This window comes from Manis pentadactyla, chromosome 8 (assembly GCF_030020395.1).
Source record: "Manis pentadactyla isolate mManPen7 chromosome 8, mManPen7.hap1, whole genome shotgun sequence".
NCBI classification, from domain to species: domain Eukaryota; kingdom Metazoa; phylum Chordata; class Mammalia; order Pholidota; family Manidae; genus Manis; species Manis pentadactyla.
Window position 1 is genome coordinate 53,734,068 of NC_080026.1, and position 17,044 is coordinate 53,751,111.

Below are 17,044 nucleotides of genomic sequence, written 5' to 3' on the forward strand. Positions count from 1 at the left end.
GCCACCTTGTGTGGGAATACTCTTCTGCTGCACACTCAGTGTACACTCCTTTGTTCTGCTTACATTTGTGTGCCTTATGTTCCCTGGCCAACCCCACTGCTGTATCTGTCCCTGTGGGAAGGGATGGAGCCTTTCTGCTCCAGCTAATGAGGGGTGCATGCCAGCCAATTCCCCTGCATCGGCTGCCAGGGAGACCCCCTGGCCCTGGGGGCCTGTGGTCACTACTGAAGCTGATCTTGCTCTCTTCTCTGTGTGAGTGAAGCCGTATTCCACCCTGTGCTTGATTGCATGTGTTTTCCTTGGCCACTCCATTACCAAGATGCAGTGGGCAGAGATGTTCAGACTTCTACTCCTGACAGTTAGAAACCAATGACACTAGGGCAAGAAAAACCTTAAACCAACCATGATGAAAATATATTACATAAATTAGAGACCACGTTAGAATTGCAGATAGCCTAAGTCCAGACTGTTGGACTAAAAATACCATTGCCTGGAAACACTGAATTATTATTATTACTAGATGAGAAGTAATTATTTTGTTACTTGTTGTCAAGTCAGGTGAACAGTAGGCCCCTCTGTTTAATTTGCTATAAATATTCAGTTTCAGGTCTGCAATGAGCCTAAGACCTTGCATTTCTAACAAGCTTCCAGGCGCTGCTGAGGCTGCCTGTCCTGAACTATACTTTGAGTAGCAAGGTCCTTGTCTATCTTACAATTCTTTGTTTTATCAGTTGTGGTTCTGAGTGGTCTGAAGAGCTACAAGGAGCCTTGGCATGTAATAATATTCAGTCTTTTTGAGGAGGAACTCTAAAATCTAGCGGACCTGAAATCTACCCTGTGGGGGTTAAGTTGCATATAATGAATGAGCATAGAATCCACATCTCAAGGAGTCCTTCCTCTTTACTTGCCATACTAGACATTTTATGGTGAAGTTGTAGACTTTGAAGATCAGGACATGTGCTTTGCCAATGCCAAACTTACTGTATTTACTTCTTGAATTTGCATCTTATCTAAGCTTCTTGAAGGAAATAATGGTCAACTAAAACTAGAGGGAAACCTCAGGTGGTGAAGATAGATTGATAGATTGTGAAGACATCAGTTAGCACCCTGCCTTCTGGCATCCTTTCACATTGAATGTCTTTTTCTGTTAAAATAGCTATTTTCCATCATGGAGCTACATAAGTAGTTTATTACGGACAATAAATGTTCAAAAGTACATATTCTGATTAAAATAATATTATAGTCCAGTATACTTGCCATTTTTATCAGATTATTGGTGTTGTAAGAGAGCATTTAAATCAATCTTTCCTTTCTATTTTTTAAGCTTTAGACTAGTTTTTAATGGCTCATTTATTCTCTCACTTCCCCAAGGATTTTTTCTTGTTCTATTTTTACTTATACTCTCATCTCACCTCAAAGTACTTCCCATGATTAAATGCAAAACTGCTGCCCATCTCTCTTCTACTCCCTATGACCCACCAAGGAAACAATTTCTTTCTTCAGTTGAGGGCTCAAGTATGGAGCAATGGTCTTTGATGTTTCCTACTTTAGCTCAGTCATAAATCTTACAGGTGAATAAAATGAGTGTTTAAGGCAGCTGGAGTGTTATTATTTATGCACATTTTTAAAAAGTGAAAGGTGGACCATGATTAAAAACTGCATGCGACATTGTGCACACAGGGGTCAGAACTGGGCAGAAAATGTAGACAAGTGAAAGCACTTTGATATACCTGCAAGAATGTAGGTACATTTTAATTTTTTATTTAAATTTATGTTAATATAACTACCTTATATGTGAAATAGATTTGTAAAAACATTAAAGTCAGTGATGACACTAAAGATCTACTAACTAGGGAGAAAGATAAGATGGGGGCAGGTAGGTATGTACAAGCAAAATTTTTTTCTCAAGTTTGTGATCTTTCAAACCAAGGTAAAATTTTAAGTATCTATATGCCCTTTCCAGTTCTTGAAGGTTTACGACCAACTCAAAGAAACAGCCCTGAGTCCAGACTTTCAGAATTTGGAAAGTCTCTGGAAAAGATTTCTTGAAGTCAGAATTTGGTAAGATAACTGGCTACAGGAGCCTTAATCAAGGAGCACTAATTCGGAGAATGCCTGATTTCTATGGGCTGCAATGCCCTAGAAATTTTCAGGCAAAGGTGGCTGTTGCTTTGGAAGAAGCAGAAAGGAAACTTTTCTCAAACAAAGCAAAGAATAAAAAGAAAAGGGCAAGGTCACTGCTAATCTGCCTGGTACCTAAAAAATATTCTAGTCTTTTTCCTACTACAAAGTAGTTTTAGTGATCTCGGCCAAGTCATCCAACCTCTCTTCATATACCCTGACCTGTGAGGTAATTAAGCCTGATAAGGCTGCTGTGTGTGTGAAATGAAGTGACAGGTGGGGTTTGTCACTATTGACTCCTTGCTTGTTCCAGGCATTTCCCTTTAATTCCAATGGTTTGTCCAAACTTGGTCAGCAGATCCAAGTTTGTAATCAGAGATGAGTTAACAGCCATATTTTGATCATAAGAACTGTAAAAGTAGGCTCCACAGCAAACTAACCAAGTGACACCCAACTTGAATCCTCATGAAGGCAACGTCTGCAATGATCTCAACTGAATGCTCAGCCCCAGACCAAGAGGTGAATGCAAAACAGTCAGTTGGCAGTTATTCATCAAGGCAATGTAAAGACTGGCCTTCCTGGTTACCTCTATGGGGAAAATGACCCAGGAGGTTGCCCAACCTTCAGGTCTGAGTGCAGTACTCAGTGTTCCACCTGAAGTGGAAGGTAGCTAGCAGGGAGGAATTTGGAAAATGTCTACTCATGGCTCCTTACTTGCTTGCTTAAGCTGTATTACATATTTGGCTTTGAACCCTACATACTGTATAACTATGGATATGAACAATATGGGTAGAGATGAGACAAAATAACAGTACTTGATGCATTATATAAAGTTAAGGAAACCACTGGCTCTTCAAACCTTATAAGTAGTAGACTTGGTGTAAGTCAGAGTGTTTGCTGAATGGATTGCTGTTCATGGTTCATTCAGTTCTGGATGCAGAGCCCAGTAACTATTTCTTTTCTTTACTAGGTTATGTATATTCTATAATAAAGGATGGGCTGAATAAGCATTCTTATTTTTTTATTTTTTTATTTTTTTAGATAATTAATTTTTATTGAAGGGTAGTTGACGCACAGTATTACATTACATTAGTTTCAAGTGTACAACACAGTGAAAAACATTTATATACATAATTCTAGGTTCCAGCTATCACCCTACCAAGCTGTTAGAATATCTTGACTATATTCCTTATGCTATACATTACATCCCGGTTACTTATTTATTTTACCATTGGAAGTCTGTCCTTTTTTTTTTTTTTTGTGAGGGCATCTCTCATATTTATTGATCAAATGGTTGTTAACGACAATAAAATTCTGTATAGGGGAGTCAATGCTCAATGCACAATCATTAATCCACCCCAAGCCTAATTTTCATCAGTCTCCAATCTTCTGAGGCATAACAAACAAGTTCTTACATGGAGAACAAATTCTTACATAATGAATAAGTTACATAGTGAACAGTATAAGGGCAGTCATCACAGAAACTTTCGGTTTTGCTCATGCATTATGAACTCTAAACAGTCAGTTCAAATATGAATACTCATTTGGTTTTTATACTTGATTTATATGTGGATACCACATTTCTCTCTTTATTATTATTATTTTTAATAAAATGCTGAAGTGGTAGGTAGATACAAGATAAAGGTAGAAAACATAGTTTAGTGTTGTAAGAGAGCAAATGTAGATGATCAGGTGTGTGCCTGTAGACTATGTGTTAATCCAAGCTAGACAAGGGCAATAAAACATCCACATATGCAGAAGATTTCTCTCAGAACAGGGGGGGTGAGGTTCTAAGCCTCACCTCTCTTGATCCCCAATTTCTCACCTGATGGCCACCCTGTGACTGTGCCTGTCTTAGGTTGTTCCTCCCTTGAGGAATCTTACCCGTCTCTGGCTAACCAGTTGAATAAGCATTCTTATAATGGTATAAAATTTTCATTTCTGGGTTATTTTGTAAAGAGTCCTTTCTCTCTCTCAATCTCTCAAGAGCCAGACAAATACACTTAGGATCTTTGGAGCAAACATTTCCTTCACCTGATAGAAAAAGGGGAGATGGGAAAGAGGAAAGACACCTCCATGATCCAGCCTGTCCCCGTCTGGAGCACAGGCCTCAGAAGATGAGAGATGGCAGAATCAGTGTTTCGATCACTTGAAGGAGCCAGACAAACCCTCCACCAGCTTCCAGGAGCCCTCTGTGAAAGCTGAGAAATCCAGGGCCCTCATTCTTCCTCCACCGACCTGCCCCTCTCTGTCACCAGATCCTGGCAGGGTAGCTGCACATGGTAGTCAGAGTCTTTTCTTGGTGTGTCCGGTGCCCCAGCAAAGTAGATGAGGCGGTGTGAAGAAGCAGTTGTGGGTAGTAATCAAAGGGGAGTCCATACCTCGGGCACGTGAAGTGGGGGGACCAGGGGGTCTGCAAATCACAAGGAAAAGGCAGGCTGACTGTTGACTGGATTTTCTCTGCTCAGCCTCCAAAAGGAGTTGCAGCATGTTAGCCCAAATGTGCCCAATTTACTGTCCCCAGAGTCTGACCACCCCACTGAAACCCTATTTGCTACTCATGACTCATGGACGTGGGATGCCTGGCCAAAACTACTCCAGGAGACACCTGGTAGAATCTAGTAGGTGCGAGTTGCCCAGGGCTTTTACTGCTGTGAGTTGACATGGGGGCAGAGATTAAAAGGTCTGGAAGCATCTACCTATCAGCTCAACAAAACCGTCCTTGTATTTATTAAGTGGCTGACATGTGACTGGGCAGTTGAACGTGCTTTGTGTTAGCAGCCAGTAATGTCAGTGACAGTGGCATTTGGGTGCTCACTATGAGCCAGGCTTTATGTTGCTTTTCACAATCATGTCCTCAGAACAATAACATGAGACAAGTGCAGAGCTTTTCCCTGTCTTCAAAATGAGGAAATTGAAGCCCAGAAATAGTTTATAATTCTCCAAAATAATACAGTAAATGAAGCATTGTGGGACTTGACTTCAGGGTCACAGTCCTAATCACTGACATATGTGTCCCTGGAGTCCAGTTTTAATTCTGCCACAAATCACCATGTGACCTGACATAAGTCATTCATCTGTCCAGGCCTTGCTTTTCTTATCTGTAAGTGATCACTAAGCTGCTTTTGAGCTAGAGTTTTATGACTCTTATTTGAGCACCTGCAACTTGGAAGGCCTTTGCTGATACATGTAGTAAAGTTGTTTTTGAGTGAAAGTTTTGGTATAACTAATTTCGCAAGGTTTTTTAGTTCAGAAGGCCCTTTTTGATTTCTAGATTTGACTGCCTAGTTTCCTTCTCAACCCTGAATTTTTGCTCTGCTACATTGGCAAACAAGCATCTGGTGATAAGCTTTTAGTTTTCTCTATTTTTGAACAAACCTTTTTATTTGGAGCCCACTGTTTCTGAAGAGGCTTTTTTCTCACCTAGGGGTCCTCTGGGTTATAGGACCTGTACCAGCTTTGCCTTGTAAATCCTCCCTTATTGCCTGAACCTGTTTTTCTCTTTAAAGAACTCAAAGTTAATCATTTAGAAGGCTATTTGTCTAAAAGTACTGCCATTGATTCCTGTAATATACTGAATTTCAAAGCAACCAGGATTTGCAGCAAAATCTGGTGGTATACAAATTACATATACTGAGCAGACAGACCCAACATCATTCTGAGAATTTAGGGGTGGGGTAGATAAACCAGAATACTGTATTTGGAACTAGAGAGACTAGAGTTCTAATCCCAGCATCTACTCTTTTTTTTTATTATTAAGGTATTGATATACAATCTTATGAAGGTTTCACATGAGCAACATTGTAGTTAAAACATTCACTGATGTTGTCAGGTTCCCCCACACACCCCATTGCAGTCACTGTCCAACAGCATAGTAAGATGCTATAGAGTCACTATTTGTCTTCTCTACCAGCATCTACTTTAAAAAGAAATTTTAAGTAGTGTGACTTTGGACAAGTCGATTAGCTTCTCTAAACCCCAGTTTTCTCAAATTTTCAAAATAACATTTTTACTATAATAGCAAACAAGTGTATAGCACACTATTAACTTATTTAATCCTCATAACAACCTCATAGGTAGGTATTTTATTATTCCCACTTAGAGATGGGTTAAGCCCAGACCATTACTAAGTAAGTCGTGGAGTTAGAATTTGAACCAGGCACTTGGCTCCAGAGCTCATGCTCTTTACTCAAAGCAGAACCTTAGTTGTCCTAGCAGTTTACATAACACCAGTTCCCAGCTCCCTGGCCTGACCTTCATACCCAAGAATCATCAGTACATGAAAGGAAAGTGGAGTAAGGCGAACATCTGATAACTTCGATGCTCTTAAATCCCTGGCAGAATTAACAGCCCCCCCAAGCCCATGATTTTATTCAATTCAGAAGATTGACTTGTGACTTCTGGGAAAGGACAGAGCCTCTGCTTGTTCTAAAAATGTCAACAGAGTTGAGTGTTTCCTTTGAACTCCATCTTCAGTGAGGGAGCTGACTTGGTCTATAGAGACATTTATTGTGCTAAACTTAATCAGCAACAGTACACAGGAGCAGAAGTGAGATTTCCTGGAGCTGATGGCTCTAGGTTCCGCTGAGAAAAGGTCAACTTTTGTTCTCAATATTTTTCAGCTTCCTTTGGGAAATGTTCTGTTGTGAGGGTTTTAAACAGATGGTCCTTGGCCCCATATGGCCCATAGAACTAACCTGTTTGGCTTGCAAACTGTTGACCTACAGATTTTTTAAAAATGTAATTAGTTCTCAACATTTAGGAATAAGAAGAGTACACATTTATATCGAAGTTGCTGACCTATTGAAAAATCTGAAGATTTGACAACAGTCTCACATGTCAACCATCAGTTAGAGCTCAGCAGATGCCTTGGCCATTGGACGGGGAATGTGCACCTTCCCTATGTACCTATCCCCCCATCCTCCCCAACCCTCCCACACTGAGCCCCTGTCGAACCCCGACACCCCACCACTGCCTCAGCATCCCATTTACTAATGTCTGTACCTCCCGGACACCTAGTAGCAACTGAAATGACTATCCCTCTCCCAGCGCCTTTCAGCAGATACCTAGCACTGTTCTGATTGAAGGTTGTCCACTTCATTTAGTCAATTATGGACTATTTCCAAGTATAACAATAAAAACAAACAAAAACTGGGCCTTGCTGAAATGCAAACATGTCCTTAGAATCCATTAAGGAAATGATGCTGATAATGAGGATTTCAGGTATCCAGAAAATCCATTTTATCAAACGGCCTTTTGACAGGGTTTGCTTGCTAATAAATCATCTTCAGAACATAAAATGTATACATTTTAAACTGTATTTTTTGAAGTCTGCATTTCACAAATGAACCTCCTGAAAAAAATAAGTCAAAATGCCAGCATTATATAGATAATATACACCAAATATCATGCCTGCACCAAACTATCATAATGAGCAACTTATAGCTAACTTATTAAGGGACTGTTTTTTGAAAACTCATATGTACATAAGAGAATTAGAATCCTTCACTGAGAGAATCTTCTTTATGACAGTTCTTAATTTTTAAAACTCTAAACTGGGATATGTGGTCTGTTTTATTTTATTCTTCTATGGTTTCTGTCTGAGAGAATATCCTACCCAGCATTACTTATAGATATACTTCACAACTCATTATTCTTAACAGTTATTAAACCATATTAAATCAAGATCTCTGGAAAATCTCGAACTATAGTCCATGCATAGTGAAAGTACATCCAGATACAGGTAGATATGAACCAAGGTACAATATCATCAAACCCTTAATTAAGAATATTGCTTCTCCTTTAAGTAATCAGTAATTATAAATTTATATTATATTTAGCATTTCTTAGACATGTACTGTACAGTATGAGAAGCATTACCGTTTATCAGTTTTTCACTGGGAATGAGAAAGCATTGCTGACAAGCAGCTGCGCTGTCCAGAAAGAAAATGTGTATATGGTAGTTTGAAGTCTTATATTTGCAATCCTTGTCCTTGATGTACCATGTTCGACATAATTAAAATTACTATCTTTTAAAATATTTATAAGGCAACCCATGGTCTTTGTATACCTCTAATTTTCACAAAATAGTTTAGCCACAGTACATCAGAAAGAAAGAACGCAGCCATTTACCTATTATATTTTATAGGACACTCAAACCTCACTGCCACTTAACATCCCTAAGCTTCGACAGATGCAGAATCACAGCTGTTGGAGACTTAGAGTATAGTTAACAAAATCTGCACTCTCTCATATTGGTGTCATCTCAATTCATAATACCACATGTTTGCAATCTCTGTCACCTCTGGTTTCACCCCTTTTCCAAAAAACAATATAAATCTGTGGCTTTTTAATTTCATATTACTCCATTGGCCACTTTGTTACTGTTAGAGTAGGTAGATAGCCAGACATAAGCAGAGAGGAGGGGACTTTGGCAGACTAAATGTCTACATTCTACTCATCCATGCAAGTTGTTCCTGTGGGATGTGGGGAGTGAAAATGTAGATAACAGACCTGCCAAAATTGGCTGGTTCCAGCATGGAGGAGAAGTTGACCCAAACTTCACCCTAAAATACATTATACATGCATTAACATAGTGAAAATTATGCCTCCCCCACACCATGACTGTTCCAATGAAAACCAAATACAGCCAACCACCCCCAACTGCAACCCTACCCAGTGTAAGGGAGGGGGAAGCCTCAACTCCAAAAAGACCACACCTGTTCCTTTTGGAACCTATCCCCACTTAGTGAATATTCATCTCCTTTTACATAAGAAGGCTCCCCGTTGATTCCTCAGTGCAAATTCCTCTGGGTCTACCCATGCTCCACTATTGGGTGGGTACTTTTGCCTTTCACTAAACTTTTATTCTCCAAATAAACTCAAAGCTCAAATATTTTTTGCACCAGTTCTTGAATTCTTTCTTGCAAAAAGACCAAGGACCCCCATCTCCAATAATACTACTACTGCTTATATTTCCTACATTATTTAGGCCACTGTTCTCCAAACATTTCTTGGTGGCATCTCTTTTTTTTTTTTTTGGTATCATTAATGTACAATTACATGAGCAACATTATGGTTACTAGACTACCCCCATTATCAAGTCCACACCACATACCCCATTACAGTCACTGTCCATCAGCGTAGAAAGATGCTATAGAATCACGGCTTGTTTTCTTTGTGTTGTACTGCCTTTCCTGTGCCCCCCCACCCCAGTACATTATGTGGCCTAATTCTAATGCCCCCTTTCCCCCTTCTCTCTCCCTTCCCACCTATCCTCCCCAGTCCCTTTCCCTTTGGTAACTGTTAGTCCATTCTTGGGTTATGTGAGTCTGCTGCTGTTTTGTTCCTTCAGTTTTTGCTTTGTTCTTATACTCCACAGATGAGTGAAATCATTTGATACTTGTCTTTCTCTATCTGGCTTAATTCACTGAGCATAATACCCTCTAGCTCCATCCATGTTGTTGCAAATGGTAGGATTTGTTTTCCTCTTATGGCTGAATAATATTCCATTGTGTATATGTACCACATCTTCTTTATCCATTCATCTACTGATGGGCACTTAAGTTGCTTCCATTTCCTGGCTATTGTAAATAATGCTGCGATAAACATAGGGTTGCATATGCCTTTTTCAAACTGGGCTGCTGCATTCTTAGGGTAAATTCCTAGGAGTGGAATTCCTGGGTCAAATGGTATTTCTATTTTTAGTTTTTTGAGGAACCGCCATAGTGCTTTCCACAATTGTTTAACTAATTAACATTCCCACCAGCAGTGTAGGAGGGTTCCCCTTTCTTCACATCCCCGCCAACATTTGTTGTTGTTTGTCTTTTGGAAGGTTGCCATCCTAACTGGCGTGAGGTGATATCTCATTGTGGTTTTAATTTGCATTTCTCTGATGATTAGTGATGTGGAGCATCTTTTCATGTGCCTATTGGCCATCTGAATTTCTTCTTTGTCTGTTCTGAAATTTCTGAATTTCTTCTTTGTCTGTTCAGATGCTCTGCCCATTTTTTAATTGGATTATTTGCTTTTTGTTTGTTGATGTGCATGAGCTCTTTATATATTTTGGATGTCAACCCTTTATTGGATATGTCATTTATGAATATGTTCTCCCACACTGTAGAATTCCTTTTTGTTCTATTGATGGTGTCCTTTGCTGTACAGAAGCTTTTCAGATTGATATAGTCACACTTCTTCATTTTTGCTTTTGTTTTCCATTGCCCAGATAGATATGTTCATGAAGAAGTTGCTCATGTTTATGTCCAAAAGATTTTTGCCTATGTTCTTTTCTAAGAGTTTTATGGTTTCACGACTTACATTCAGGTCTTTGATCTATTTTGAATTTACTTTTGTGTATGGAGTTAAACAATGATTCAGTTTCATTCTCTTACATGGAGCTGTCCAGTTTTGCAAACACCAGCTGTTGAAGAGGCTGTCATCTCTCCATTGTATATCCATGGCTCCTTTATCGTATATTAATTGACCATATATGTTTGGTTAATATCTTGACTCCCTATTCTGTTCCACTGGTCTATGGGTTTGTTCTTGTGCCAGTAACAAATTGTCTTGATTACTGTGGCTTTGTAGTAGATCTTGAAGTTGGGAAGCGAGATCCCGCCTGTTTTCTCCCTTGTCAGGACTGCTTTGGCTATTTGGGCTCTTTTGTGGTTCCATATGAATTTTAGAACTATTTTTTCCAGTTTGTTGAAGAATGCTGCTGGTATTTTGATAGAGATTGCCATGAATCTGTAGATTGCTTTAGGCAGGATGGCCATTTTGACAATATTAATTCTTCCTACCCAAGAGCATGGAATGAATTTCAGTTTATTAGTGTCCTCTTTAATTTCTCCTAAGAGTGTCTTGTAGTTTTCAGGGTACAGGTCTTTCAGTTACTTGGCTAGATTTATACCTAGGTATTTTATTCTTTTTGATGCACTTGTGAATGGAATTATTTTCCTGATTTCTCTTTCTGCTAGTTCATCATTAGTGTATAGGAAAGTAACAGACTTCTGTGTATTAATTTTGTCTCCTGCAACTTTGTTGAATTCAGATATTTGTTCTAGTAGTTTTGGAGTGATGTCTTTAGGGTTTTTTATGTACAATATCATGTCATCTGCAAATAGTGACAGTTTGACTTCCTCTTTACCAATCTGGATGCCTCTTATATTTTTGGTTTGTCTGATTGCCATGTATAGGACCTCCAGTACTGTGTTGAATAAAAATGGGGAGAGTGGGCATCCCTGTCTTGTTCCCAATCTTAGGTGAAAGCTTTCAGCTTCTCGCTGGTAAGTATGATGTCGGCTGAGGGTTTATCATATATGGCCTTTATTATGTTGAGGTACTTGCCCTCTGTACCCATTTTGTTGAGAGTTTTTATCATAAATGGATGTTGATTTTTGTCAAATGCTTTTTCAGTATCTATGGAGATGATCATGTGGTTTTTGTCCTTTTTATTGATGTGGTGGCTGATGTTGAATGATTTTTGATTGTTGTACCATCCTTGCATCCCTGAGATGAATCACACTTTATCATGACTTATGATCCTCTTGATGTATTTTGAATTCAGTCTGCTAAGATTTTGTTGAATATTTCTACATCTATGTTCATCAAGGATATTGGTCTGTAATTTTCTTTTTTTGTGGGGTCTTTGCCTGGTTTTGGTATTAGAGTGATACTCACTTCATAGAATGAGTTTGGAAGTATTCCCTCCTCTTCTATTTTTTGGAAAACTTTAAGGAGAATTGGTATTGTGTCTTCTCTAAATGTCTGAGAAAATTCAGCGGTGAATCAATCTGGTTCAGGAGTTTTGCTCTTTGGTAGTTTTTAAATTACTGATTCAATTTTGTTGCTGATAACTGGTCTGTTTAGATTTTCTGTTTCTTCCTTAGTCAGTCTTGGAGGGTTGTATTTTTCTAGGAAGTTGTCTATTTCTTCTAGGTTATCCAGCTTGTTAGCATGTAGATTTTCATAGTATTCTCTAATCATTCTTTGTATTTCTGTGCTGTCCATCATCATTTTTCCTTTCTCATTTCTGATTCTGTTTATGTGTGTAGATTCTCTTTTTCTCTTAATAAGGCTGACTATGGGTTCATCTATTTTGTTTATTTTCTCAAAGAACCAGCTATTGGTTTCACTGATTTTTTTCTATTGTTTTATTCTTCTCAATTTAATTTATTTCTTCTCTGATCTTTATTATGTCCCTCCTTCTGCTGACTTTGGGCCACATTCGTTTTTCTTTTTCCAGTTTCATTAAGTGTGACTTTAGACTATTCATTTGGGATTGTTCTTCCTTCTTTAAATAGGCCTGGATTGCTATATACTTTCCTCTTAGAACTGCCTTTGCTGTGTTCCACAGAAGTTGGGGCACTGTGCTGTTGTTGTCATCTGTCTCCATATATTCCTTGATCTCTGTGATCTGAGAAGTTGGTTGGTAAAATTTCAATCTTTTTAAATTTACTGAGACTCTTTTTGTGGCCTAGTATGTGGTCTATTCTGGAAAATGTTCCATGTGCACTTGAGAAGAATGTCTATGCTGCTGCTTTTGGGTGTAGAGTTCTGTAGATGTCTGTTAGGTCCATCTGTTCTAGTGTGTTGTAAAGTGCCTCCATGTCCATACTTCTTTTCTGTCTGGTTGATCTGTCCTTTGGAGTGAGTGGTGTGTTGAAGTCTCCTAAAATGAATGCATTGCATTCTATTTCCTCCTTTAATTCTGTTAGAATTTGTTTCACGTATGTCGATGCTCCTGTATTGGGTGCATAGATATTTATAATGGTTATATCCTCTTTTTGGACTGACCTCTTTATCACTGTGTAGTGTCCTTCTTTATCTCTTGTTACTTTCTTTGTTTTGAAGTCTATTTTGTCTGATACAAGTACTGCAATACCTGGTTTTATCTTCCTATTGTTTGCATGAAATATCTTTTCCATCCCTTCACTTTTAGTCTGTGCATGTCTTTGGGTTTGAGGTAAGTTTCTTGTAAGCAGCATATAGATGGGTCTTGCTTTTTTATCCATTCTATTACTCTGTGTCTTTTGATTGGTGCATTCAGTCCATTTAAATTTAGGATGATTATTGATAGATATGTACTTATTGCCATTGCAGGCTTTGGATTCGTGGTTACTAAAGGTTCAAGGCTAGCTTCTTCACTATCTATCTGTCTAACTTAACTCACTTATTACACTATTATAAACATAGTCTGGTGATTCTTTATTTGTTTCCCTTCTTTTTCTTCTGCCTCCACTCTTTCTATGTTAGGTGTTTTATTCTGTGCTCTTTTGTGTTTCCCTTGACTGATTTTGTGGATAGCCGATTTCATTTTTTGCCTTTAGTTAGTATTTGGTTGGTCTGCTTTCTTTGGTGTGATTTTCTCTGGTGACATCTGTTCAGCCTTAGGAGTACTTCCATCTAGAGCAGTCCCTTTAAAACACCCTGTAGAGGTGGTTTGTGGGAGGCAAATTCCCTCAACTTTTGCTTCTCTGGAAATTGTTTAATCCCTCCTTCAAATTTAAATGATAGTCTTTCTGGATACAGTATTCTTGGCTCAAGGCCCTTCTGTTTCATTGCATTGAATATATCATGCCATTCTCTTCTGGCCTGTAAGGTTTCTGCTGAGAAGTCTGATGATAGCCTGATGGGTTTTCCTTTATAGGTGATCTTTTTTCTCTCCCTGGCTGCTTTTAATAGTCTGTGATTGTCTTTGATCTTTGCCATTTTAATTATTATATGTTTTGGTGTTGTCCTCCTTGGGTCCCTTGTGTTGGGTAATCTGTGGGCCTCCATAGTCTGAGAGACTATTTCCTTCCCCAGCTTGGGGAAGTTTTCAGCAATTATTTCTTCAAAGGCACTTTCTATCCCTTTTTCTCTCTTCTTCTTCTTCTGGTACCCCTATAATGCAAATATTGTTCCATTTGGATTGGTCACACAGTTCTCTTAATATTCTTTCATTCCTGGAGATCCTTTTATCTCTGCCTCAGCTTCTCTGTGTTCCTGTTCTCTGATTTCTATTCCATTAACATTCTCTTCCACCTAATCCAGTCTGCTCTTATGCTCTTCCATTGATTGTTTCATTTATGTTATCTCCCTCTGAACTTCATCCCTTAGCTCTTGCATATTTCTCTGCAGCTCCATCAGCATGGTTATGACTTTCATTTTGAATTCTTTTTCAGGAATATTGGTTAATCTATCTCACCAGGCCCTCTTTCTGGCATTGCTTTAATGATTTTCGACTGGACCAGGTTCTTCTGCCTTTTGATAATGATAGAAGTGATCGGTGGCAAGAGGTGGGTATGTCAGCTGGGAGAAAAAGTCCCTTCCTGCTTGCTGGTTGCCTTTTCCTTCTCCACTGCCTGTGTTGGTTACCTGCACACTGGGAGCAGTATCTGGGTTAATCCCCTTAGCTGCCATGGGTAAGGCACCCCTCAGGATGGCATAGGGCACTGCTGGGTGTTGCAGGCGCATGGCGTGTGGTCTCATGTGAGAACAGCGCCCCTTCATGCCTTCCATACCTTGCACCAGCTTCCTCTGTCTGTGCTGTGCAGCTGTGTGCTGGTGGCAGCCTCTGGGTCTGGTCCAGTTAATTGCACGCTGGGAGTAGGGTCTGTGTGGTTGCTGTGGGTGGGGCTGCTCCCTGGCTGGTCCTCAGCAATGGCAGGTCAGCTGGTTTGCTTTCAGTGCCAGCTGGGGGAAATGAACGGCAGGCTGCTTATTGCTGTGAAGGGCTTCAGAGATGCATTGCTACCCAGAGGGTTAGGGCGCCTGAAGTTTCTTAAGATTCCCAGCCTGCTGGGCTGAGTGTGCCGGAACGATTTTGTCCACCTGTTAAACCTTGTCCCTTTAAGACTTTTAAAGTGCCCTCTTGTCTTTTGTCCCAGGGAAGCCAGCTGTGGGGACCTGCTCTCAGTCTCCCTCTCGGATTTTACTTTTCCATTTTTCTAATACCCAGTACACCATGCAATGTGTGTCTGTGCCCCCAGTGCAGATCACCAGGGCTGGTAATTAGCAGTCCTGTACTTCCACTTCCTCCCCCACTCTGATTCTTTTCCTCCCGCCAGTGAGCTGGGCTTGGGGGAGTGCTCAGGTCCCGCCGAGTCATGGCTTTGTATCTTACCCTTTTCCTGAGGTGCTGAGTTCTTGCAGATGTAGATGTAGCCTGGCTGTTGTACATTATCTTCTGGTCTCTCTTTTAGGAATAGTTGTATTTGCTGTGTTTTCAAAATATAAATATATATTTGGGAGGAGATTTCCACCACCCTACTCACGCTGCCATCTTGAGCGCCTCCCCCTCCCTTCTTGGCAGCATTTTTATTGAGATATACTTTACATGTCATGTAACTCACCCACTTTAAGTGTACAATTCAATGGTTTTAGTTTATTCACAAAATTGGGAAACCATCACCATCATCATTTTTAGAACATTTCTATCACACCCAAAAGAAACCCTATGTCCATTAACATATCCCCCCTATGGGGACAAGCGCTGTCTGCTTGTAACCATTTGTCCCAAAATAACCATGAAATCACATGGCCCCCTCCTTCAGGCAGTATGCTAAGTATATGGTATGTTGATGGTCTGGGGCTGGCCAAATCCAGGCCTCCTCATCTATAGAAACATTTCATTGAGAGGCAGACCCCTATGACTAAAGTTTTGGGGCATTGGTCAGACAAGAAGGATCCCTTTTAGCAAAGCATATAGTCTTTGTCCCCTCACACCATATAGCAGTTCCTTCCTTGTCGGCAATAGTCATTCAAAACCTCATCTGGTGAGCTGCTCCTGGACTCCCTGTATGCAAGGCCCAATAAATTCTCATTTCCTTCCAACCCCCTGAGCCCCTGTTAATCACTACTTTACTTTCTGTCACTGTAGCTTTGCCTATTCTGGATATTTTATATAAATGAAATCATATAGTAAGTGGTCTTTTGGACTTGCTTCTTTCACTTAGCATAGTATTTTCAAGGTTCACTCATGTTATAGAACTTCTGTTAAAAAACAAAGTTCAACTGAGTAGAATTGCGTATCTAATTGGCTTTCATAAACTATTCACCAAGTGGGCAGCATCCCATCTAGCAAGTAGAGAGATGCTCTGAGGAACTGAATAAAATGTAAGGCTTTTATAGGAAGGAAAATGGGGCAGGAAGTTATTAGCAAAAGAAAAGAAAAGATTGTTTAAGGCAAGATCACTTACCCATAAGGGGAAGAGCAGGAGGTTTTATCATGCAGATTGCCACATCTTGTGGGGGAGAGGGATAGAGAGAGAGAGAGAGGCCACTTGACAGATTACTTCTTTGTTACTGACCAGAAAATTCCTGATTAACTATTAACGGGTCGCATTCCTGGAATAGGTTGAACCTTTAATTAAGTCTTGGTATGGGGGAAGACAAGGTGCAAATGACTCCACTGGGCTTGTTGTTTCTTTTTATTAATACTCTATTCCTTTTTACTACCAAATAATATTCCATTTTATGTATATATCACATTTAAGAAGTTACAGACTCCAAGTATTTCAGTGATGTGCAACAATGAGAAATCTTCCACTAATGAATTGTACAGTTTAAATGGGTGAGTTACATGACATGTAAAGTATATCTCAAAAAAATGCCACCATATTCCTGACAGGAGAGTAAATTGTTACAACCATTATGAAGAGTAATTGACAACACTTCTATAGTTATGGAAGTGGATCTTAGGACCCAGCAATTCCACACTTAGATATGGATTCTACAGAAATTCTTGCACAGGTGCACAAAAGATATGTGCATATACATTCAGCTTTATGATTGCAAAAAACTCCAATATTTCTTATGGTATATCCATTCTCTTCTTTATAAACAGTATATTCATTTAGTTGAATAATCCATAGTGACCTACTGACATGGATGGAATCTAAAGATTTGTTTAGCATAATGCTAAACAAAAAAGCAACTTTCC